The following is a 23,864-nucleotide window of genomic DNA, read 5'->3' on the forward strand; positions in this document are numbered from 1 at the left end:
GTCCTCGTGGGCACCCTAACCATTACTTCCTGACTAAACAAGGCAACCAACAGACAAAGCACACGGAACAAACCCAATGAGTCTGCCTTTTTGTAAGAGGAGGGCTTAATGGCTAGTTTTAAGATTTTTTTTTTTAACTAATAAACACGCCTGTTTAAGGTCTGCTTTTAACTCCTGACTGCAAGTTTAAAATGCATAATGATGGAGTAGAGTGATCAAAAGTAAATGTAGAATTATTCTGCTTGTAAAAAAATGAGTGAAGAAAACACGAAGTTTCCCAAGAAGAGAGCGGTCAACCTGTAAATGGCCTTACTTGCTACTTTACTTGCGTATTTCCTTCTTTCCTCCCTTCAGCCCTGTGCAAATACCATTAGCGCTTAGTCTGGCCTCGAGGTAGGAGCAGCACGAATCCCTCTCTTCCTGACAAATTCAAAGAGAAAAACAGATTTTTATAAAAAGGAAAGCAGATAAGTGGAAGTCAATCTTTTCCAGGCTCCCATCCCTACAGCCGCCGCCCGGGTTGGCAAAACAAAGGCGCTCCTTCCAATTACAGTGATTTGCGAATGGAAAGAACGTCTTCCCTATCTAATCGGGACCCCAAAATAAGCCCCTGAAAAGGCTACCCTGTTTTAACTGCAGTTGGATCTAACCTCGGCCCCCCACGGGTCCAGCCAGACTCCGCTCGCGGGAAGACCGCTCGCTGGGAGGTTTAGCTTCACCCTCGATCTCGGTTTAATGTCTGAGGCCCTGAAGACACCCACAGAAACCGAGGCGCTTCTTACCCTTACTTTTTTAAGCCGCTTGGTGTTCTGCTTAAAGGCGAACACTTTGCTTTAAGAAAATGTGTTTTCAAACACTTTCGCTGGATGAGTATTTTACTCGCCAACTTTCCCGGGCAAAATCTCAAAAGTAAGTTTCACACTAAAGCAACAACCAACAAAGCTTATTTTCGTAATATGCAACTCCTTAACAATGCGAGTACGTTCTCACTTCATTTGGCTATAAACTATAAAAGTGTTTGGTTTTCAATTTTTCTAAATTACTTGCGGGGCACGGGGGAGAGGGGGAAGGTGGCGGGGGAGGTAGGAAAGGCACCGAGACTGGAAGGAGATCCTTAATGCCATCTGGCGGTGCCATGCGGAATTTCGCTGAAGAAGCAAAATTTCCTGACCATCTGTGCCTAGAGCGGGTTTCTCCAGGGAAAGTCTTGTAATTTTCCTCCTTTTGATATCAAGAGGGTAAACAGCCTCCTTCACGAAGGATTAATTTAAAAACAGAGATTCTCTGTGTTGGTGACAACGTAGAGGGAAATTCTGTCCACAGTTACACAGATTTCTATACTAAGCCATCATATTCGTGCACGACGTATCTCGTTTTTTGAAAAAAGAATACATTTATATACCAGTGACATACGAGTTTAGGAAAGGCCAAGGCAGCTGTAGAGTTGAACATTTTACTGCATTTATTTAGAGGATCCTGCTGGCAACTGTGCAATATCCATCACTGAACACGTGAGGGCGTGCTCAAGTATCTCCGGCCTGGTAATATGACACCTTCCTTTATTTGCATGAATTGCCTTGATTGGATGTTAGGCTTTCAAAACGTCAATTTTACGTAAAATTGTTGTCAACCAATCAGCAACCGGCCCCAGCGTGATTGGTTTCTACTATAGGTGTCAATCATCTGAAATTTGCATACTACTCCTTCGGTCGCTAGGAGCCTGTCAGTCGGCTGTGGCAGCTGGACAGGAAAGAATCCGACGGAGAAGAATGAAAAATCACTTTGTTCTAGCAAAGCGAAAGAAAAGTATTATTTTCCTCGTTATTTTAAAATACATTTAAGCGTATATTTACCTAATAAAATAAAGACATTTAATTAAACAAAAACATGCAACTATCAAAGCCTTGTTTACTAATTGTATTTAATGTTTGCCGCTTAAAAATACTGATGAAGAGTGAAAGGCAAAACAAAATGCAAAGAGAATATTAATGCTAATAATTTCGTGTCGTAAACTATGATTTCAAACTTTAAAGTGAACATGAGGCTACTAAATAAAATTACTGTGATAGTGTAAAAGCACTGTTTTCAATTCTTAGGCAAGCTGAAAGCACTGCTTCAAAAGAAAAAAATGCACCAAGGGGAAAATTTAAAAGAACATTATTTTGCTTTTAACAGTCACATATTTCTATCACTGCTTTTTATTTATTTACCGCGCACTCACAGACAGGACAGTACTTGAATGGAGCATCTGTAATACTTGTATTTGTACTTTTGTTCCTCTCCTCCACACACACACTCCAAAATGAAAACAAAGGGAAAAAAAGCTCAGGGCCTACTAAGAGGTGTTTGCCAGTTTTAAATCTCAGAATTCGTAAAACCGAAGCTTTGATTTGCTAGCTACAAAATTCGACTAAGTTTACTGTAATTAAAATATGCTCAGCGCTATAAGACTTTTATTATCTCCCTAAAATATATGCAAACACGAAGCAAGGTTCTAACAACTCGTGATAGAAAAACACTCTCCAGCCTTTCTGCCCAGCCCCAACACGCCGAAGAAACTTGGCCGAAACGAGAATTTGGATGCAACAGGGCAACGGAGCAACGTTTCTCTCCTCCGCTAAGCCAGCCCTCGCCTCTGAAGAATTTTGTACTAAGCGTTAACAACAGCACTGCAATAAGCTGGAGTTGTTTCTACATTAGCCAGATTGGGGAATTAATTTTAAACTTTACATTCAATAATCAGTGGGGGGGTTTCTTTGGTATTTTGTTTATTTTTGACACTATTGTTTTCACTAGTTGCTACAAATTTCTACTTTCCTTTTTCCTTCCTCTTTCATTTTTTCTTCTTTCTCTCTTTTTTTAACTTCTTTTTATCTTTCTTTCTTCTTGTTAAGGATTATCACAGTGTTTCAGGCGTCTTCAAAGTTCGTCCTGATTTGCATGACTGCAGGAGACCTTCAAGATGTGCTTGTACCTGTGACTGCAGGGGAACCGGACCGGGCTTGGTCAGAGCTGCGAAAAAGTGGGGATGAGGAGTGTGGTGCACACGAAGGCTGGGTTCTGATACGACGAGTGATTTAGTGTGTGCTTTACAAGAAATGCACAAACCTACACAGCGGTAAAATTAAATCTCTTCCGGGATGGTTTTAAGTATCTTCTTCAGACACAGTAAAGCATGCCTTCTACTTCTCTTTCCTCTTTCCCCAATTAGCCTACTGCTGGAGACCCTTCGCACTAAATTGCTTCCAGACCGTCTCCCGAGCCCGTGAGTCGCAGTCTGTTAACTGTCAGCCCTTCTGAGTTAGCTGAAAATGCCCGCTAAGAAGACTACACCCACGGAGCGGGCAGAAGCAGCTTCAATTCGAACACTCATCGCCACTACTATCACCACCATCACTCCCACACTCCCAGCACCCCACCACCACACAGTCTCACGCACGCGCACGCGCGCACACCTCCCCTTGCTGTCAATCATACACTCACGCCACAAAGCGCATGCGCACTGCTGGACTCTGGCCTCTACCGACGCCACGCCCCTTCCGTACGTCATCCATCCTGACAGACCAATAAGAGGGTGGATTTGGGGGCCGGGCCACTAGGAAGCAGCCAATGAGAGCGCCGTTGGAAGTCAAGGATTGAGAGGAGTAAATCCTTCCATAGTCCACGTTCAGTCGCGCCCGCGATGATTTATATCTCCCTTTTATTATTTGTAACACTTTGGGAAGTTATTAAAAGGAAGATCTACTGCTTCCTCTTTTTTTGGGTGGAACTGGATGGCAATTTTGTCACTGGCCCTTATTAGGAAAGAGTGAGGCGCAGTGGAAGGTGGTTGGATGCGGGGTTTGTGTGGGTCCTGTTTTTTATTACAAGACAGATTATCCTTTTCATTACAAGCTGTAGACAGGGCCAACTTAGAGTCCTCGTGGCCGAATGATCTTCAGTCTCAGGGAGCTGAAACCTGATGCCTTTTGACTTTCTTGTCTGTATTCTTGGCGTTGGGAAGAGTCCCTGAGGAAGGTGTTGCAACCTTTGGTTGGGAGAAAAAGAAATAAGCAAACTCCCCCACCATCACCACTACCACCACCACCTCTGCCTTAACACCGAGTAAACCTCGGCCTTTTTCCGCTTGGATGCTCATTAAGAGTTAGTTGACTTTGTAGCGGATGCAATAAAACTTGGATGGTTTCAGGCCCCAAACAATCCTGGTTTCTGTTTTTCTCTCGCCCCAACCACACCCCCAAGGAAATTGCCTTTTCAGCAGGCGCCTGCGGGGGAAAAAACCGCAGGAGACAGATTCCCCTTGGAGACCTGCAGTTTGGGGAATGAGGGGAGGCGGGTGTGAGGGAAGGCGAGTACGGAGGTATGGAAATAAATGGGGCCAAGGTAACAGTGCAGGGCGGTGAGGGAGGTCTTTCACATCTGGATTTGAATTTTCTGGTCAACTAACTAGAGGAGGAATCCACAAACCTGCAGTACCTGGAGGACATACTGAGAAGTTAGTGGTCACCCACAGAGCCACTGACCACCCTGACCCTGGCTGGGCTTCTCTGCGGGGGACGATTAATCCCCGAGAGTGGAACAAGCAGAAAGGAGCCAAAAGAAAAAAAAAAAAAGGGGGCGGGGGGGGGTGGAGAAACGGATTTAAATTTACTACTCCCGATCTCCAAATATAAATAACAGTTGCAAACGTAAAACACGATTCCAAGAAGCCAGAGGGGACAGTATGTTGTCTCTGTCCACTAGGTCACAGTCAGGAAATTCAGACACTCGCCTGGAAATTATTTTTATTGTTATGAAAATCCATACAGGAAGAGTTGCTGGAGGGTAAGGATGGGGTGATGAGAGACCTAGGGAGGAGTTAGAGGAGGAGGGTAGAAAGAACCAAGAACTGTTTGATCGCAGGGCAGAGTTGAAGGAAAACAAAACCGTGAACTTCAAAGCTCGAGCCTAATCCCCTTCAGGTTAATTTCTGCTTCCTAAAAAGTTGATCAGGGTCATAAATCACCTGCCCCGCCCCCGCCGGTCCAGCTAGGTTCCCGAGAGGTTCTCTCGCCGCCGGCCGCCGCAGGGGCGCAGGGTGATTCTCTAACAGGAGGTCTTCTGAGGCCTCCCCAGACAGGAGGGCTTCTGGGCTGGGTGGGCGGATGGATGCGCGGGAATCAGCTTATTGGAGGAGGTAAGGGTCTCAGGGAGAGCTGGAAAGGGGACAGACCTGATTGTGGAGGTGGCCTCTGCAGATGCAGGCTCCACAGGGTCCTAAAGTAAAACTCCACCCTCAATGTGTCTGGAGTACTGTTTGAAGAAGGTTACAGCGTGTTTAGAGATTTGCAAAGCTCTGCCGAGCAGTAAAGATTAGAAGAAAGGCCTGCCTGAGATCTGTCAAATGACTTCCGGTAGCAGAGCCTCCTTTAAACTCGGGCAAGCCCTGCAGCCTCTGATCTTGGCTAGGTCCGGGCCTGTAACTCGCGCTAGACAGCGCGCTAGTGGCACCACTGGGCCAGGCGAGCAGTCTGGAGGGGGCCCCCGCTTTGGGGTGTGATGGTAAAAGTCAAGTCAAGGTTTTTCCATCGGCTTTTCTGCGCGAAAAGCCCCAGATGTGGACCAAACAACTTGCAGTTGACTGCTAGATTGGAGGAAATGTCACCTGAAGGCTGGCCCTCCCTAAATGAAAGCCATCGCGGTGGAAGCTAAAGAGCTACCTGCCCAGGAAGGTCAGGAAGGCCAGGAAGGTCTTCGTCATAAAGGCCCACATTCCCAGCAACAACAATAACTGAACAAAATTTTTAAATAAAGCCAAGCACTATTTTGTCAAAAGGCTGAGGCAGTGATCCTTGCAGTCCCGGTCTCTTAGTGGGCTGCAGCTAGTAGGAATTTTCGGCTTTCCGGGGGTTCTTCCCAGGCGGGCATTAACGCGGGATTTCTTTCCACTGAGAACGACCGCTTGCGCTTCTGCGTGTCCCAGAGCTGCGCGTCAGATCGCGCTCGCGACGCGACTGTCGCAGAATCAACCCACAAAGCTCCGGTTTACAGGGAATTTACAGCTTGGGCTCACCAGACTAAAATAAAGAACTTAAGGGGACTGTGGACCAAGGGGTCGGGGGTGGGGAGGAAAGAAAGAAAATAAGAAAGGGCATCTGTTTTTGGAATTCAGTCAGGTCCCTCCACTACACCGGAAGAGGTGTTTGGTTTTGTTGTTTTTGAATGTTGTTAATGTCTCTGCATATTAGATACAAAGAAGTGTATATCCTCTGCATATTAGATGAAAATGAAAAATCAAGCCTGGTAGAAATCGTTACTCTAGATGAACAATTACTGACATTCATTCACATGTGCAAATGTTCTTTTTCTTTTTTTCGCATGGAAGGGAGATTAACATGGTCTGTCTATAATAAGACACACACACACACACACACAACACACACCAATATTATATTTCCATTTTTAAAAAATATAAAATAACTCTAAAGTTGACCAGTGATGGACGTGTTTAACAGTTTAAATATTTCATGATCCGGAAGTAAATGCAGGATTAAGCTCCAGGAAAAAACGGATTGGAGATTTTATCCTTTTCCCAAATTCTAAGGGAAAAATTATCCTTTCCCAAATTAAAGCTACACGACTGATAAAAATTGAAGGCATGGAAGACCTCAAGAGACAAATAAATTGGGAGGGGAAAAAAAGACTACGTGATGCCTTGAGGCATATTTAAAGATCGAGCACCAAAATAATGAAATTCAAGGGCAAATTAAAAGAAAGCAATGAGCATTTGTTTGAGGGACAGCCACGGTTATAGGTGGAGCAGCCACATCTGTTTCAGACGTCGGACTTCCCTGCGATTTGCTCCGTGCGTTTCAACTTCGGTTTTCGAACCCAACACCGCGTGCTGGGAAGGGCGCGCCTGCAGCCCCCAGGGCAAAGCTGGCTGCGCCTCTAAGTGCTTATGTGAACTCTGCCCAGAGGCTCTGAAAGGAGACCCCAGGACTCAGTGACCCTGCTTCCCAGCCTACAAGGAGAGGATGACAAGAACAGAGTTTTCTCTCTTAGTAATCCCAACCCCATGCGGCCAAGAGAAAGCAAATATTCTCGACAGCTTCGGAATTAAAATGATTTGCTAATAACCGCTGCTCACACTTTCCGGGGCCCCGACCTGTCTAAACTCGTGGTATTTACATTCCTAGAGGCCCAAGGAACTAGCACAGGCTCTGGGCCTTCAGCGTCTAGAGCCCGGCCTCCCAGCCCAGCGCAAAATATTTTCAAGACCTGCCCCCCACCTCTGTGAAAGGCTTGGGGGCATTCATCAAGTCTGCAGTGAGTTTATTCATTGCTGTAGTCCAGAGCTTTCTAAACGAATATGAACCTATTATTTACATCCGTTCCTTGCACAGATATTTATTATCTGTAGGAATATTTAAGGGTCTGTATTCCGCCGGCCACCTTTGACAGGCGCCGTCACCTCACACTCCCGGGTAATGGACCACACTGTGGCTGCATTTAATTTATTGGGGTGAGAAGTTACTGCGGGAGGTTTCCAAAGGGGGCCTGTGCCACGAAGAGAGAGGCCGCGGCCCAACCCCGTAGGTGCTTAGAAGATTATATATAAAACACTCAAACAACAACCCAAAATATGAGAAACATTTCCTTAAGGCGTGGGTTGTTAACCTGGATCCAGGATGTGTAGGGGTCTGTGCATTGGCCTTAGAACTCCCTGACATGGAAAGCTAAACTTGGGTGGTGGTTATGGGGTTCTTTAACTTTTTAAAAATTAAAACAGTTTGTGACCACTACTCACAGATAAAGAAAAAATCTTTAAGGCGCTCTAAATTGAACTTTACACAAAGAGCTTGATGCTTGCATTGGGCCTGAATAGACGAAATCTGAGAAGCTGGTATAATTAGCAGCGAACTAGGCACGATTTTTCGCTTGCTTTAAGGCAATAGATCAAAACAAGCAACACTGAAATCCTTTAATAGCCATGCCTTTGTGATAAACTCAAGAAAGCTCAGGGAACTGGCAACCGGCTACCTGGTGTTAATATTAATGCGTTTTTAAGCCAGAATATTTCAATGACTTCATTTTCCCTCCAAACTTCAAGGCAACCAAGATCTCTTAATATTGTCATTACCACAGCCGACAGAGGGAACCCGATTCGATGTGGTTCTAAAACAAAATGGGATATTAACCGTGTTTGTTTTCACTTTGATCCATAGGAAATAGGTCCTGCGCCCTGTGACCCATTAAACTAATAAGATTATACACATCAGCAGAGCAGAGGTTCTAATTGTTTCCATCTGTCTCAGATCTTTGCATTTTAAAAACTGATGAAAATGGGAGTTGAGTTACAAAAAAGAAAATATATTGAGAGCGAAAGAGTGACAAAGCTGAGCCGGTCGGACCACACATGAAATCAATTACCGAGAAAAAAAACATAGGTGTATATGGTGTGGTGCTTTTGAGGAAGAAAAAAATGCGGTCAACAATCCTTTAAGGTGTGGTGTTCGCAGGTTTCCTAAAGCTAACACATACTTGAAAAAACCAGCCAATCGGAAGCGTTTCCGGAAGACACTCTACACCTCCCCGCCTCTTCATGAATACTCAAACAGCTAGATTTCTAAACTTCTTATTTAAATGTTCAAAGACTTGAGCCGCACAGGCTCGTCTCTCATTGGGTTGCTCACACCCAGGTGGGGCAAGAAGGAGGAGATTCGTAATAAGAAGGGTTTGCCCGAAGCTCTCATTTGCTTAGAAGGCCCTTTTCTTACGTCAACGTACAGCTAAGCCAATCCGTAAAGCTCACTTTGACTAGCTCCTCCGCCCCTCCTCCCTGAGCACATAGCCAGCTTTAGCCAATAGAATTGCAGCATGTAAATAAGAGAACGCGAGAGTTTCTCGCTCCGCCTACTTCCCCTCCTCTTCCTGGGGCGTGGAGTACCACACCGAGTGGGAGGGGCCTATTGGGGGCGGGGTGGAGGCTAGGAGGCGTGGGGGGGCGGGAAATAAGGAAGAGGCGGAGAGTGCTGTGACACGTGGGACTGGGTTTACCTCTGAGCTTCCTCCTCCTGGCTCCACCTCCCGCGGGGCGAGATGCCGTTTGGTCATTGGCCGGATTAAGAAAAGTGGGGGCGGTTTTCTCTTTTGCATAATGAGTGGGCGGGCGTCCAGAGCCTGTGGTGCAACCCGAGAACCGGGTGTACCGCCCCTCTTCCTGGGGGGTGTGGGCGTGTCGGGGGTGGGTCCCTACCAACCTCGCCCAGCTTTGGCCGTGGACTTAAGGAAATCAACGGTTTTCTGAAAACCGTTTTAATTTCGTTTTAATTCGCCCTTTAAAGGGAATTTATATACTTTCAAGTGTATCTTTTTTTTATTTTTACAAGTTATCCAGGGCTGTGCCATGAAATAAGAAGCGATTACCAATACGTCCGAAAAGAAAAGGTCCACTGCTTTCGCAGGCCCTTTGTGAGGGGGGAAAAAAAAAACAGAAAACTTTTGTAATACATTATTCTTTCATTAATATACATTTTTGTCTTTACTGTGAATTTCCTGTCTCTCTAATTTTCCACTATCAAATAATAGAGAAAACCCGAGTCGAAGTGTGTAAAAAGCCGAGAGAAAGGATGGAAATTTCTTGCCAGCTAAGCGTTTGTGAATTGCTTGTGAATGATGCAAGTGTTAAAATTACTTCCAACCGTAATATGCCCCAGGGATACTTGGTTGACATTTTTTAAATAAGAGAATTATTTTTGTGATTTGTTGGGGTTTTTTTTCTTACGAATATTTCCCTTCTGTTTTATGTCCAACTGAACATAAAGTTACCTTTTTGGGACTTGTGAAATAAGATGTCAGGTGACAAATAATTGGAAAATGAAAGAACAAACACGGATTCCAGGAAACTGAGTTTTAAAACACCATCTGTGCCTTACATTGAATAATATTTCTTACAGCTTCCACGGTAGTTTGTTCGCTCCAAACTAAAATTTGAGAGTGTTTGTTCCTTAATTTAGATTACTCTGTAAAATCTGAATAGTCAACAAGGCCCTTTAATGAAATAAAAAAGAAGAAAGGGTGGACTGGGGGCGGGAAGGAATGGGCTTGCAGGGCTTTTTTAAACAGAAATTAAAATTAAAATTCATAGCAAAAACGAAAATAGAGATTCCGCCCCCAAATTCTGACTTTATCTCCTTCTTGAAAAACAAATGCCACCGTTCGGATTCTACAATTCCTAATCCTCCATTGCAGAAATAAACAAGCTTCCAAATAATTTCTACAGTAATAAAAACCTGAACATTCTCTTAATAGAGAATAATTGTTCCAGGAAAGTTAAGATCAAGGGGAAAGGAAAAGTTTGATAGGTCAATATGGTCTAACTTCTTTCTTTGAAACACTTTCTCACCTATAGTAGAGGTAGAAATTTTGCTTAATTACTGCCTTCCTGGAGTTGTATCATTGTATTCATTACATTTAACTCAACTCATATTTAATTTTGTAGTCTTAAAAGTAAATGGCCTGAAACATTATTTTATGCCTCCTAAATGAAATTATATTAAGAAATATTATTCCATTGCTAGCAAGTAATTTAACATTAAAAATACATGCCAATGCCTATGATATTCCAAGCAATTAAAATAATACAAATCCACTTTAAGCCAAGAAACATGTCAGTTGATAATTTGTCAAAATTGGTTTTTGAAACTGAACTCTAAGACAGATTAATAAAACATTAGCACTTTTGTACACTTGATTCTTAGTAATTATAAGTGGCTAATTTTACAACCTAATGGCAAAAGATTATATGTTCAGATTAATCAGTTTTAAGAGTTAGTTCTGTATGAGTATGTTGGCTGTGTTTTAATAAACTGTGGTGTGATGAATAAAAGACCAATTTAAGATATCTAAATGAAAATTTATTTAATCCAAGCTATCACATTGGTTTTTTTCCTTTTTTTCTATGAATAAGGCTCTTCTAATTCTGAAGTAAAATAAGTTCCTTAAAAAAACCTGAGAAATATTTAAAATCATCAGAAAAAAAATGAAATGTATACATATTCTCACTATCAAGAGTGACATTAACATTTTCCTATATTTCCTTCCTACCTCTTTCTCTGTATAAGTACTAGCATGATTCTTTTGTTTTGTTACAAAATTCAGACTGGGTTCTATATTAAGAACTCATTGTTCAAAGTTCAAATTTATATTGCTTTTATTTTCTGCTTGAACTATAATTTAAATTTGTAAGAATTCATAGTTTTATTGCATTCATATTTTTTAAAAATTTCATTTTATCATAAAAAGTACATGAACTTTTTATGAGTATTTTATGAACATAAAATCACCATTTGTAACTACCAAAAAGGAGAAATAAAATATAAGGATCTGTTCATGAATAATTCCCATGTCACTTATTTGCATTTTTTAAAAAAAACACAATATTATCACTTTTAAACATAATTTAATAAGTTTTTTGTTAAAAACAAAACAGCATATCCCAAATTAATTTACCTTTTTTGCATACTTTAAAAAATGATTTGTTAAAAGTTGCGTTTTCATATTCTAATCTAGCAAAAGCTGATTTGAGAGTTTTCTCTTCAGCATATGCCAGCAATTCCAACATTGTTCATACAAACATTTTCTCTGGAGTTTTACAAAAATTCTCTTTCCCTATACTTTCTATTCCTCTTAAGATGCATTTGTTGATTATTCTTGTTTCAAATCCTGCATGAATGCATAATCACAGCAAACCAACACATTAAAGACATTGTTCTGTTTTCAAATTGCAAAATTTTTCCTTTAGCCCAATTATGTTTTACTAACAGCATCTGCTTCCAATCTACTTGCACTTTTAGGAATACTGATTTTTATTAATAGCACCTGAAAATACCAGCAAGCCACAAAGGACATGTAATTAAGAATATCATCAAGCACGTATTTAACCAAATGCATGATTAGCTATGCTTGTGGCCTCTAAATTAAGCAAAAGTACATATCTCACCATTTCATTTTAGTCTGCAGTGTTATTTACATCTTCCCCATCTTGATATTATAGTTCCAGTAACAAAGCAAATAGAACTGTTAATCATTAAATCATAAACTCATAGCAGTACAGCCTTTATAATGTATCACATATCCTGTAAATTTCTAAGCCAAATTATTTCATTGTGGTGGCAGATGGTAATGGAAAGAAATCTGTTTTTAAATCTTGGTTTCCTTTAGTTTCCTGTAATATCCAACTCTAACATATTCCAACAGGGGTTCAAGTGATAGAAGTTAACCTTGTTCCAAATATATAGACCAAATTGCCAACCGTGAGAAAGTCCTAAATCTGTGTCCTGTGCTATTTTATTTTATTTAAATTCATGGATTATGTGACATGAGCAATTTCATCAATCTTTCCAAGGTAGTTTTATAAGAAAAGGACGTGGAAATTGATATGCCCCATAGAAGAGCAATAGTTTAGGCCACTTTTTTTATGGATGCAAGAACCTAAGAATTGAATAAGAATATACAGTGGCATTTTAAAATCTCTGTGAATAAGAACTGATTGACCAATTACATGTTCACAGCGGGAAGGGGCTTGCTCTATACACATTTCAAAAGGTTGCATTTGCCTTTGTGGATAAACACTATCTACAAGAAAGGAAATTAAGAACCTGGTAGGGAGTGTTTGTTTTGTTTGTTGCAAATTTCTTTCATCATGAATATATACATTTTAAAAATTTTAACAGCACAACAGTACAAATTCACCACTGGATATGGACAAATATTTTTTTTTCATGTAAACAAGAAGTGTTTTGTGCCAGAGCGCCATGATTAAGTAATGAAAACAGACTCTTGAAAAAATAAGTAGCTTTACTAATAATTACCATATTTAAGGATCCCATATTCTATGATTGTTTCCAAAAGGTGGTGAAGCAGTTATGAAATACTTTAACTTTCATTTGCTATAAACATGCAATATATAGAGTAAAAACAAATACATAGAGTAAAAACAAAACCATGTCAGAATACCAGCTTCCCAAGCAAAAATAAATTGTATCCGAAAACATAAAGAAACACAGTCTATCTCCAAAGTGTAAAATAAACTTTTTTTTTCTAACTTGGATTACATTGAAAGTCACCTCAATTCTCTCCCTTCGCATCACAGATTCAGGGAGTTCAAGTTAGTATTTCAAAGTAATATTCAGCCCTCCCAAAACTAAGCAATCTTATATCTTTAAACCTGATCGTAAAATGAATTTTGTATAGGAAACAAAAATCCGGAATCCCTCATAGAGCAACTTCTCAGTTACAATGTTATTCACACATTCTCATGATGGTAGACAACAGTATGCCAGGCGACACTTATCTCTTTAAAATTGTGGAATGGTACTTTAATTTCTACAAGTGACAATAGTACATATTTGCGGGGGGGGGGGGGTTGCTCCTGGGAAAATTAATGTATTTCATTACTATACATTGTCTTCTCCCTCTCTTTTTAGTTTATCTTGTGCAACCTATGCAAAATGTCAGTATTATTCATAACAATATTTGAAGGAATATTTGAAGCAAATGGATGATACCTTGATGACCAAACTAAAGTATGAAATAGGCAGATAACTTAGTACATCTGGGATCAGATTGTCCTGATTTTAAAGGGTCATCCATGATTGAAAATTACCTTGTATGGGCTAATGCATTTTCAAAACTGTATATATATATTTCAACCAAAATGACATGTGCATTTTAGAAAATTTTAAAAGCACAAAGAAAGAAGTAAAATTCACCTACAATCAAAGAAAACCACTGCTTAGATTTGACATGTATCCTTGAAATCTTCTTTTCTGTGTATATATTTGCACTTCAAAAAATTAAACATTGCACATGCTGTTTTCTTTTCATTACACTTGACAAATAATGGAAATCTTCCCATGGTCCAGGATTCTTCTACAAATTATTTGGATTGGCTGACAGATTTACTTTCAATGATCACAACTGGTTTTATTCGACACATTCTACATCACAAGCCATTTAAGTTGTGTTGAATTTTCTGACATTATAAACAGTGCTGTAGTACATGACATTATATCTTTGTCAGCAGCTGTGACTATCTTTGTAGGGTAAATTCCTATGAGAGGTATTGCATATTTATTAAGCTTTTTGTTCATTTCTTTTTCATTTTTTTCTTTTCTTTCTCCTTTTTTCTTTCTTCTTTTTCTTCTGCATGTGTATGTGCAAGAATCAGCATGATGGTTTCTGGGTTTTTATTTTTGTCTTCAGATTGATTGCTTGTTTTTTAATCAATACAGTGACCCATAAATATTCTTTTCTTGTTTTCCAAAATCAAGACACTAAAAAATTCAAGAGGCTAAAGTTCCCATAGACCAGCTTCCTCCTCCTCAGTTTGGTGGGTAGCTTTTCTCTATGTATTTACAGATAGACATATATGAACGTATAGAAAATATACCATACTGCTACATAGCCTTTAATACTATTATAATGATTCAAACTGCATCCATTCTCAGTGATGGTCACACATCACTTAAGAGAAATAAGGAGGGGAGAAGAAAGAAATAGGAATTAAAGGCATAGTAATCAGGTAAAATGAAGATATAAACTGAACTAAAGAAGCTAATGACTTCTTTATTTTCTTTCCACAACTGGAAGGAGGCTGCTTAGATTTAAAAAAAGAAGAAGAAGAAAAAAAAAAGAAAGAAAGAAAAGAAATAGTGACCCTTTTTTTTTTTAGCGCAAAGTGAGCCCGCAGTGTGTTCAATCCACAGAGGTGCCGAGGGGCCCCCTGGACTTCTAATAGAACCAAACCCCTAACAGTCCTCCTGTGCAATTGTGTGTACCAATCAGCACCATCAAAAGTTACCTTAAAAAATGTCCACAAGACTTGTAGAAAATGCACAGCAAGCCTGCACTTTTTTCCTCTATAAGCCACCTTAGAACTAAGCAGAATCGAATCCCCTCGGTAAGCCCCCAAATGCCCAGAAAAATGCGCGTGACAGCACCGAGCGTTGAGTTCTTCCCCCTCTTTTTCCTAGATCCGGGGAGGGTGGAGGGCCACCGAGAGCTCCGGGGTCCCGGCGGAATGCAGGGATGGCCTTGTCACCCTCTCGGCGAAGCAGATGATTCGGGAAGGAGGGCTGATTTCGCGCGGGGAGCGCCTCTCGCAGGTACAAACGGAGGCCCAGAGCACGGCGCTCCCTCCCCTCCCACCCGCACCTTTCGGACGCGCAGCTCCGGCAGGACAGTGCAGGATACAGCTGTGTCCTCGCAGGGCCACCTCATCCTCCCTCCTCCCGACCTTTAAACAGAGATGAGCCTCCAGCTTCCTTCCTTCCATTGTGAGACCCACCATTACCCGTATCCCCAGTGGGGTCACTCTTTCCTAACATAAAGGGGGATATGGGGGGCCGGGGACGGCAAGGGGGGTTGGTTAAGAAGAGGAGTAGATGAAAAGCAATGTAAATAAATAAGAATAATCTATAACTCCGTGCGATTTTGTTTCTCCTCGAATTTTCTCCCGTTGCGTTAAGTCCACAAAACCGAACTGACTTAAACGGGGGGGACTTTTGAAATTGACCAATTACTCCTTTCTGATTTCTGAGCGTCAAACTGATGCTAAAGACGCGCGGAAACAAACTTCCTGTCAGTAAAAACACAGGCTTACAGCTTATGGAAAATACTTGAGAGGCATAGTAGACATCAAATAACTGCTACAAAACATTCTGATACTTCTGGCCTGATAGTATCAGAAACAGATGGGCTTACTTCCTCTCGGTATTTCACACAAACTCCAAAAAATAAAAGAAGAGACTGGAAAAAAAGAAAAAAAGAAAGAAAGCGTTTCCATTTGCTCATCCCATGTTTGAAAACTTTTAGAACACCCAAGCCATTCTAATTATATGGCTTTATTGCACTGAGAAATTAATTATTATTGCGCCATTAGAGGTGCTGACAAACATTTGATCTTCCAAAAGCGTCTGGCTCTTTATGTAAGTCTCTTTTACAAAGGCATGAAGTCTTTTGAAAAAACCCCGTAGAACCTCTGGGTTCTGGCATCAGACTTGATTCCATATTGTCTACAAGCAAACTAAATCTTTGCACATGCAACCCTCCTGCAGTCTACCTCCATGGTCCAGAAGAGGGGGGATATTTATTACCTTCCTGATTAGTATAAGCAGGAGTATTCCTAATCAGAGGAATCCTTCCTCCCCTCCCACCCCCAAAAAAGCCACCTGGATTTTTCTAATTTTCTTCCCAATTTTATGCATTAACTAAATATTATCTAAAGCGCGCTTCTTTCTGAGCTATAGACAAATCTAGGAGCCGTGATTACATCTCCACCTATGTCCAGCTATTTAAATGTTTGTAAGTGTGTCAGAGTGTATGGACTGCTAATGTGGAAGTGGTTGGCATGGTCAGGTACTCCCCATTTCCATGTGCAAAGGTGGTGAAACTCCAGACCTGGTAGATTGCATTTGTAAGAAATATTTGTTCTTGGGGCGCCTGGGTGGCGCAGTCGGTTAAGCGTCCGACTTCAGCCAGGTCACGATCTCGCGGTCCGTGAGTTCGAGCCCCGCGTCGGGCTCTGGGCTGACGGCTCAGAGCCTGGAGCCTGCTTCCGATTCTGTGTCTCCCTCTCTCTCTGCCCCTCCCCCGGTCATGCTCTGTCTCTCTCTGTCCCAAAAATAAATAAACGTTAAAAAAAAAAAAAAAAAAAAGAAATATTTGTTCTTAAAAGTCTTGCTCTATCACTGCCTGCTGTCCTCTTTAATTGGTCATTCCGTTCCTTTTTCTGGTAAAATCCGTCAAGAGTTAGGATCAAAGATGGAGACCCAGAACTTAAACCAGCCCCTTTCCTCCATCTTCTGTTTATTACATCAAGAGTTAAGACCGGGTGAATTCAATTATGCCTTTGAAGAACACATCTTTGTTTTGAAAGGCCGATCCCTAAAAGCAACATAACTCGAGCATCTGTTCATCTGAACAGCTCAGAAATGTGCCCAGATTGTGCCAACTTCCAATTTTAAACACAATCTGGAGTGTAGGCCCTGGAGCCAGGCTGCCCAAAAACTGGCTCAGCCACCGGCCACCTGTGTGAACCTAGGCTAGTCGTGTGACCTTTTGATGGCTCTATTTCCTTCATCAGCACAATGAGAGTAATTAGAACAATCTCAACCTCCTGAGATCACGGTGAAAATGTCATTAATATTCATAAAGCTCTTCGTGCCCAACACATAGTGACAATCATAAGATTTTTTTAGCTAAGTGTGCAAGTGATAAGTAGCCTATTTGGCTAGATAACTAAAAATTCCCTTTGCCTAGAAAACAGGATATGTAGGCCTCTTTAGGAGCTCTCACAAAGGCCATTTTGTCCATATATTAAGTCGATGTCTCTAGTATCTCTGTGGGGGAATGAGGGCCTGGGGCTTCCTTTTCCACCATCTTGCTGAGGTCACTTGCCATAGGCCTCTTTATATGTTTGGAGTTTTTTTTTTTTTCCGTTCTTCTTTTTCTTCTCCCCCTCCCTCTCCTTCTCCTCCCCTCCTCCTCCTCCCCTCCTCCCCCTCCCCTCCTCCCCCTCCCCTCCCCTCCTCCCCCTCCCCTCCTCCCCTCCCCTCCCCTCCTCCTCCTCCCCCTCCCCTCCTCCTCCTCCTCCTCCCCCTCCCCTCCTCCCCCCCTCCCCTCCTCCTCCCCTCCTCCTCCCCTCCTCCTCCTCCTCCTCCTTTTTTTTTTTTTTAATTTTTTTAACGTTTATTTATTTTTGAGAGACAGAGAGAGACAGAGCATGAACGGGGGAGGGTCAGAGAAAGAGGGAGACACAGAATCCGAAACAGGCTCCAGGCTCTGAGCTGTCAGCACAGAGCCCGACGCGGGGCTCGAACTCACGCACCGCGAGATCGTGACCTGAGCCGTAGTTGGACGCTCAACCGACTGAGCCACCCAGGCGCCCAGTCCTCCTTCTTTTTTATACAATGTTACTGCCATGCTCATGATAGGCACCCAGTAAATAATTCTGTAATGAATGAATGAGGGAAGAGTGGACTCTGACTTCATTTTTTTAATAATGGAGGTGGAGAGGGGAGCGGGAGGTAGTAATGAAGGATAAGTACCTCCCCTAGCTCCTGCTGGAAGTTTGGATTATCAGCAAGGATAGAAACTGAGAATTCTGAGTCCAGTGACCAAGGAAGGAGGTTCTAATGACAGAGCAGGTGGCAGCAGATAGAAGCAGAGACAGCTGTCCTGTAGCAGAAACAAGTCCTGGGAGTCAGGCAAGCTTTGGCTCCTCTGCATATGGTGGAAGGTCTACCGTGCTTAGTACCTGCCTCTGGCGACAAAGGGAATAATAGAGTAGAACTTCCCTCTCAGGGTCCTGGCCCCACCATCTACTATTCGGGGCAAGCCTTATACCCCTTGAACCTCAGTTACTTCCCTCTAAAAGGAGGCTCATGCAGCAGGTTCTGAAGAACAAACGATTATGTCTATGAAAGTGCTTTGTAATCTGCATAAAACAGCACAAAAAAGGAAGTTAAGGACATCATCATATCTGAATTAGGAGAGGAATTAAATTAGAGTTAGACCTAAGGGAGAAGCTCCGAAGAATGTTGATGACATAATACCAGACCAGGTTTTAAGAGGAGATTGTGGAATCTGTATATGGGGAGAGAACTTGAAAGAAAGGAGAAGAAGGAATATATGTGGAGAGAGGGAGTGTGTAAAGGGCCCTGGAAGGTATTTTTTTTAGATCTTGGATTTCATAATTCCGCGGCCTCTAAGAACATGCACTGTGGTACCTGAGAGGTGCTCATGACTGAGTAGGTGTCACCTTTCCGGTTTTGTTGAGAGGCACAAGCCAGCATGGCCTGCAGGTGTGCTGGGATGTGAGAGAGGAGGGCATCTGGAAGAAATAGAAAAGCTGCAGACTGGGTTGGCTCCACCAGATCTTGTCTGATGGGTAATCTCTTTTGAGAGAGTAGTCTATCCGGGTGCCATCTTGTTTTTAAATACTACAACCAGGTTTTGGGGGTGGGGGTCTGAAGCTTACACAGTTTGGAGGCTCCTCTTTGAGGAAAAGATCATGAAATCACAAAAAAGCCAAAATGAAGCACAGGGTCTTGAAAGGGGCCAATGCAAATGAGGGGCCCTGAAGCCTAAGCTTCATTAGCTTCGTGGTAAACCAGACTTGCCTACTACCATATACATTATTATTATTATTATTATTATTATTATTATTTAGCTTGAGAGAGAGAGAATGCAGGTGGGAAAGGGAGAGAGAGAGAGGGAGAATTTTAAGCAGGCTCCACACAGGGCTCAATCCCACAACCCTTGGATCATGACCTGAGCCAAAATCAAGAGTCAGGTGCTCAACCAACTGAGCCACCCAGGAGCCTTTTCATTGCTACCATATTATGCCACCAGTTGTTACCATATTATTACTTGTGTTTCACAGTTTGAAAGGCTGAGGTTCAGAGAAGTGAAAGAAGTGCCCCAGGTGATACAGCTGATGAGTAGCAGAGCTGAAACCAGGTCCTGGCCATCTTGTTTCTATGACACTGGCTGTACTTACAAGCAGGGTGGAACCTCTGTCCTCCCCTGTGTACAAATAGGAGTTCTGGGGCCTCTACTTTTATGAGAAGTGTTCGCCCCTGACTCTGAGAGGGTAGTCAAATGCTGAACATCCTTGTGTGTGAGGGTTCCAGAAAACCTAGAGGTTCGCCAGGTCTCAAATGCTTAGAGGTTCAATGATGGAAGGCTTCAGTGAGGGCAACTGACAACACTGATCGTGGGTGAGTGTCAAAGGAAACAATGTTTAGGGCTATGATAAAATAGTTAGCTCTAGAGTCTACAGCAGGAGTCAGGAACATGGTCGCAAAAGTGATCCAAGAGCAATGAAGATGCCCAGGGCCCAGCCTAGCAGCATCTTTCTCCAACTAAAGATAAAAACTAAGGCCCAGAGAGAGTAAATCTTCTCATAGTCAATGGTTTTTTACAAGTTAATAAAAAGGACATGTGCATATGTCCTTCACTGACACCAAAGCAGAAAGGGGCATGGTAACTTTCTGAAGCAAGCACGCAACTGGCCGCACCCTTGTGGAAGGCCACACAGCTCCAGTGGCAGAGCTGGAACTAAGAACATGCTCCTGGGGTTCCAGCTCTGCTTGACCAATGTCGTCATTGGGGGTTTCGGCTCCACAAAGCACTATTTACTTCCTAAATAAGGGTGTTAATGCTACCTTCAAGAATTGAACCTTTAACCATGCATTTTGATTTTTGCCCAATCTCAATGACAAACAAAGCAGTCTCCATGTATTTTTTTCATCCTACAAAAGGCTTGGGAAAACCTTCGGTCATGAGCCTTGCCAAGACAGAGACTTTTTCACAACTTTTCACACTTAGCTATTTAATTTCATTTCCTGATGCTTTCCATGGTTGACCAAAAAGTTAGCCCAGTCAGGGATATTGGTGGAAACAAAAGTTACCACGGATTTTTTCTTTGACTTCAGTGAAGGACATGTTTTCATGTTCTTCTTAATACCCATTTTATGAACTCTTAAAAGACTCTTGCCTATGGCAAGACAAGATGGTCCGTCTCCATTAAGCTGGCCACATCATTCCCATGATTCCACCAATGCATAAAGTTTCCTGGTGATGAAGGGCATTACCTCTCCCATTTCCTACCTTCCTTCTCTTTTTTTCTACCCTGGTTACCTCCCAGGCTACTGAGAAAATGCTTATGATGGCTCTCTAAGGCAGTGCTATCCAATAGAACTTTTGGCTATGATGGAAATGTTCTAGATGGGCACTGTTCCATATGGTAGCCATTAGCCATGTGTGGCTACTTGAGGACTTGAAACTTGAAATGTGGTTATTTGAACTCAGAAGCTAAATTTTAAGTTTCATTGTATTTTAATTTACACATTTACATGTGACTGGGGCTATAATGTTGGACAGTGTAGATATAGAAAATGTCCAACATCACAGAACATTTTATGAGACAGCACTGATCTGAAGGGTTTACCTTCAAGCAAGAACCATGGGTCTCTGCCCCCTGTCTGACCTTGAGCAGGGCTTCATCTTTTGGGCAGAGCTGAAAGACAGACCCCCTAGAGGGCTTGGTGAAGGACTCCTGGGGCATCAGGATGAAAAGAGTCTGAACAATGTGAAATCACCTCATTGGTCCCGAGCAATGAAACCCTAGAATATATAACAGAGAAGGGAACTGCAGACCTCTACTCCCTGCCCCTCATTACAGATGAGAAAACGGGGGAGCAATTAATTAATGACTTGGCAAAAGTTCTTTCAACATACGCACATTGTGTCTTGTCTGTGGAAGGATTCTTGTGTATAGGACCAACAGGGTGGGAGACATGAGTTGGTGTCCTTGGTGGCAGAGGAGGGGGTGTTCTGCAGCTTATCTCAAAGGGCCATATAGAGGACCAGATACAGTGACAGCATCTTGGCTTGCCCAGACTGACCCAGCGTTAGCACTGAGTGTCCCACAGCCCAAGAAGCACCTCAGTCCAGGGCAAATCAGGATAGTTGTTCCCGCTAAGACCGATACTACATTCCTGATCTTCCAGAATCCAGAGGAAGCAGAGAAACAGGACAAGTACTACACTTGTATGGGTGGCTCATACCTTTGATTTATGGATTTAGAGAAAAAGCAGTTTCCTGGGATAATATCCTAGTATTCTTCCCTTCGTCTGTGTCCCATTGTTCTCAACCAGCAACCTGTGAGTAACCCTGCTTTTAAATGGACCATACTTCCTGGCAGAACATTACATCTCAAAGCACACCTTTAAAAGACCACAACACAATTTTAAAACAGAGATATGGACGGATTCATCCACAATGTAGCATCCTGCTCCGGAGGCTGGGACTGGCTGTTACAACATGAAAACATTTATACGGTCGTCAGTCATCTGCACCAAACCCTGCTTTAGTAGAGGTCTGGGGACTTCTCATGGACTCTTTAAGAATGTCCTGTCTGTACTTCAGTGAGTCCTAGGCAGAAGTGTTGTTTAGCTGTCTGGTGAACACCTGATCTTTGCATCAGTTGTTCAAAGCCCTGGGATGAAGGTGACGGCTGTGTCCCAGATAGAGTCCAAGGTTAGGAGACTAGAATCCGGGTTCTAGTTTTAAATTTGCCATTAACCAAGTTGCATGACCTTGGGAAACTCACTTGAAGTCTGTGAGCCTCAGTTTCCTCATCGACAAAAGAGAAATTCCAATGCTTGCCCCGACTGCTTTCACAGAGAGAATGTAGTAAATGTGAGGGGCTTTGGAAAATACAAAGTACCAGGATGAGACAAAACTCTCAGGGCTCTCATAGGTGGAGTTGACTTTTGAAAAATGTGACCATGAGTGGAGATCAAGCACAATTACTGGACCCTAAGATGAACCTTCACTTAAACCACCTGCCTCCCTGAAGGACAAGAAGGGAGACACATGAAGGCAGGAAAGCAAGAGCAAAGAGTAGATTAGAAGTCTAGGGAAGTAAAAAAAAAAAAAACAACAAAAAGCCACATTATCTCATGCTAGCAAGTTCTTCTGTAACAAAGACATAACTGCAAAGTGGGTCACTTAAAATAAAACACCAGAACAAAGTGGGTCATTTAAAATAAAACACCATGGGGCGCCTGGATGGCGCAGTCGGTTAAGCGTCCGACTTCAGCCAGGTCACGATCTCGCGGTCCGTGAGTTCGAGCCCCGCGTCAGGCTCTGGGCTGATGGCTCAGAGCCTGGAGCCTGTTTCCAATTCTGTGTTTCCCTCTCTCTCTGCCCCTCCCCCGTTCATGCTCTGTCTCTCTCTGTCCCAAAAAAAATAAATAAACTTTAAAAAAAATAAAAAATAAAAAATAAATAAAACACCAGTATGAGTATGCATAAGACACAGACTCAATTAATGTGTGTTTATGTATGCAGTCTCTAGCCTTGGAATGTATGTCAAGACATTTCTTTCTGGTTCTGCTTGCATACAGAACATCACAACAATTAGATTGTCCTCATCTGAAACAAAAATCAAATTCCTTTTCTTCGAATATTTTTACTGGACAGTCCCTAAGATAGTTAGCTTCTACCACAATAATACTGCATAACAAGCAAGCAAATATTAACATAACAAGTTTGCATAACAAACCTTAGTGTCATGCACAGGTAAATATTTATTTTTGCTCATGAGTCTAAGGGCAGTTCTGCTAATCTTGGTTGGCCTCACTTATGCACCCGTAGTCAACCATGGGTTGGACACACAGATCTGCTGATCTTGGCTGGGCTCTCGTAAATTTACGTAGGAGGTGGTTGATGGATACAGAACAGTATCATCTGGGATTTTCTCCATGTGCAGAGTTAGCAGATAAAATACAGGATACCAAGTTCAATGCAAATTTCAGATAAATAAAAAAGAATTTTTTTAGTGTCAGTATGTCTGAAATTTTGGGTAAACCTGACAACTCTCGCCTCTAGCAGGTGAGCCCTGGCTTGTCCTTGTAAGGTAGGGAAAGAGCAGTGGAAACACAGCTCCTTGGGGTCTGGGCTCAGAACAGGCATATCATTGTATTCTGTTGGCCAAAGCAAGTCACAAGCCCAGCCCCAGCCCAGATTCAAAGACTGTAAAAGTCACATGGAGAAAGACAGAAACAAGGAAGATGAAGAATTGGGGCCATTTTGACAAGCAATCTACGACAATCCCCAATGGCAAAATCACCACCAAAATATGTCTGTACAAAATCCCACAAGAAAAGCCCTACTCAACGGGCACTTTTCCATCCTATTAAAATATAGAAGAGGAGTGGCTTGATGACATATTTAGGGCATTATCTCCAGGGGAGGAGGACTGGGTGGGTTCTTGTTTGACTACATAAATCATTTCCTTTGTTTTCTCA

The sequence above is a fragment of the Lynx canadensis genome, chromosome A2 (genome assembly GCF_007474595.2).
Source record: "Lynx canadensis isolate LIC74 chromosome A2, mLynCan4.pri.v2, whole genome shotgun sequence".
NCBI lineage: Eukaryota > Metazoa > Chordata > Mammalia > Carnivora > Felidae > Lynx > Lynx canadensis.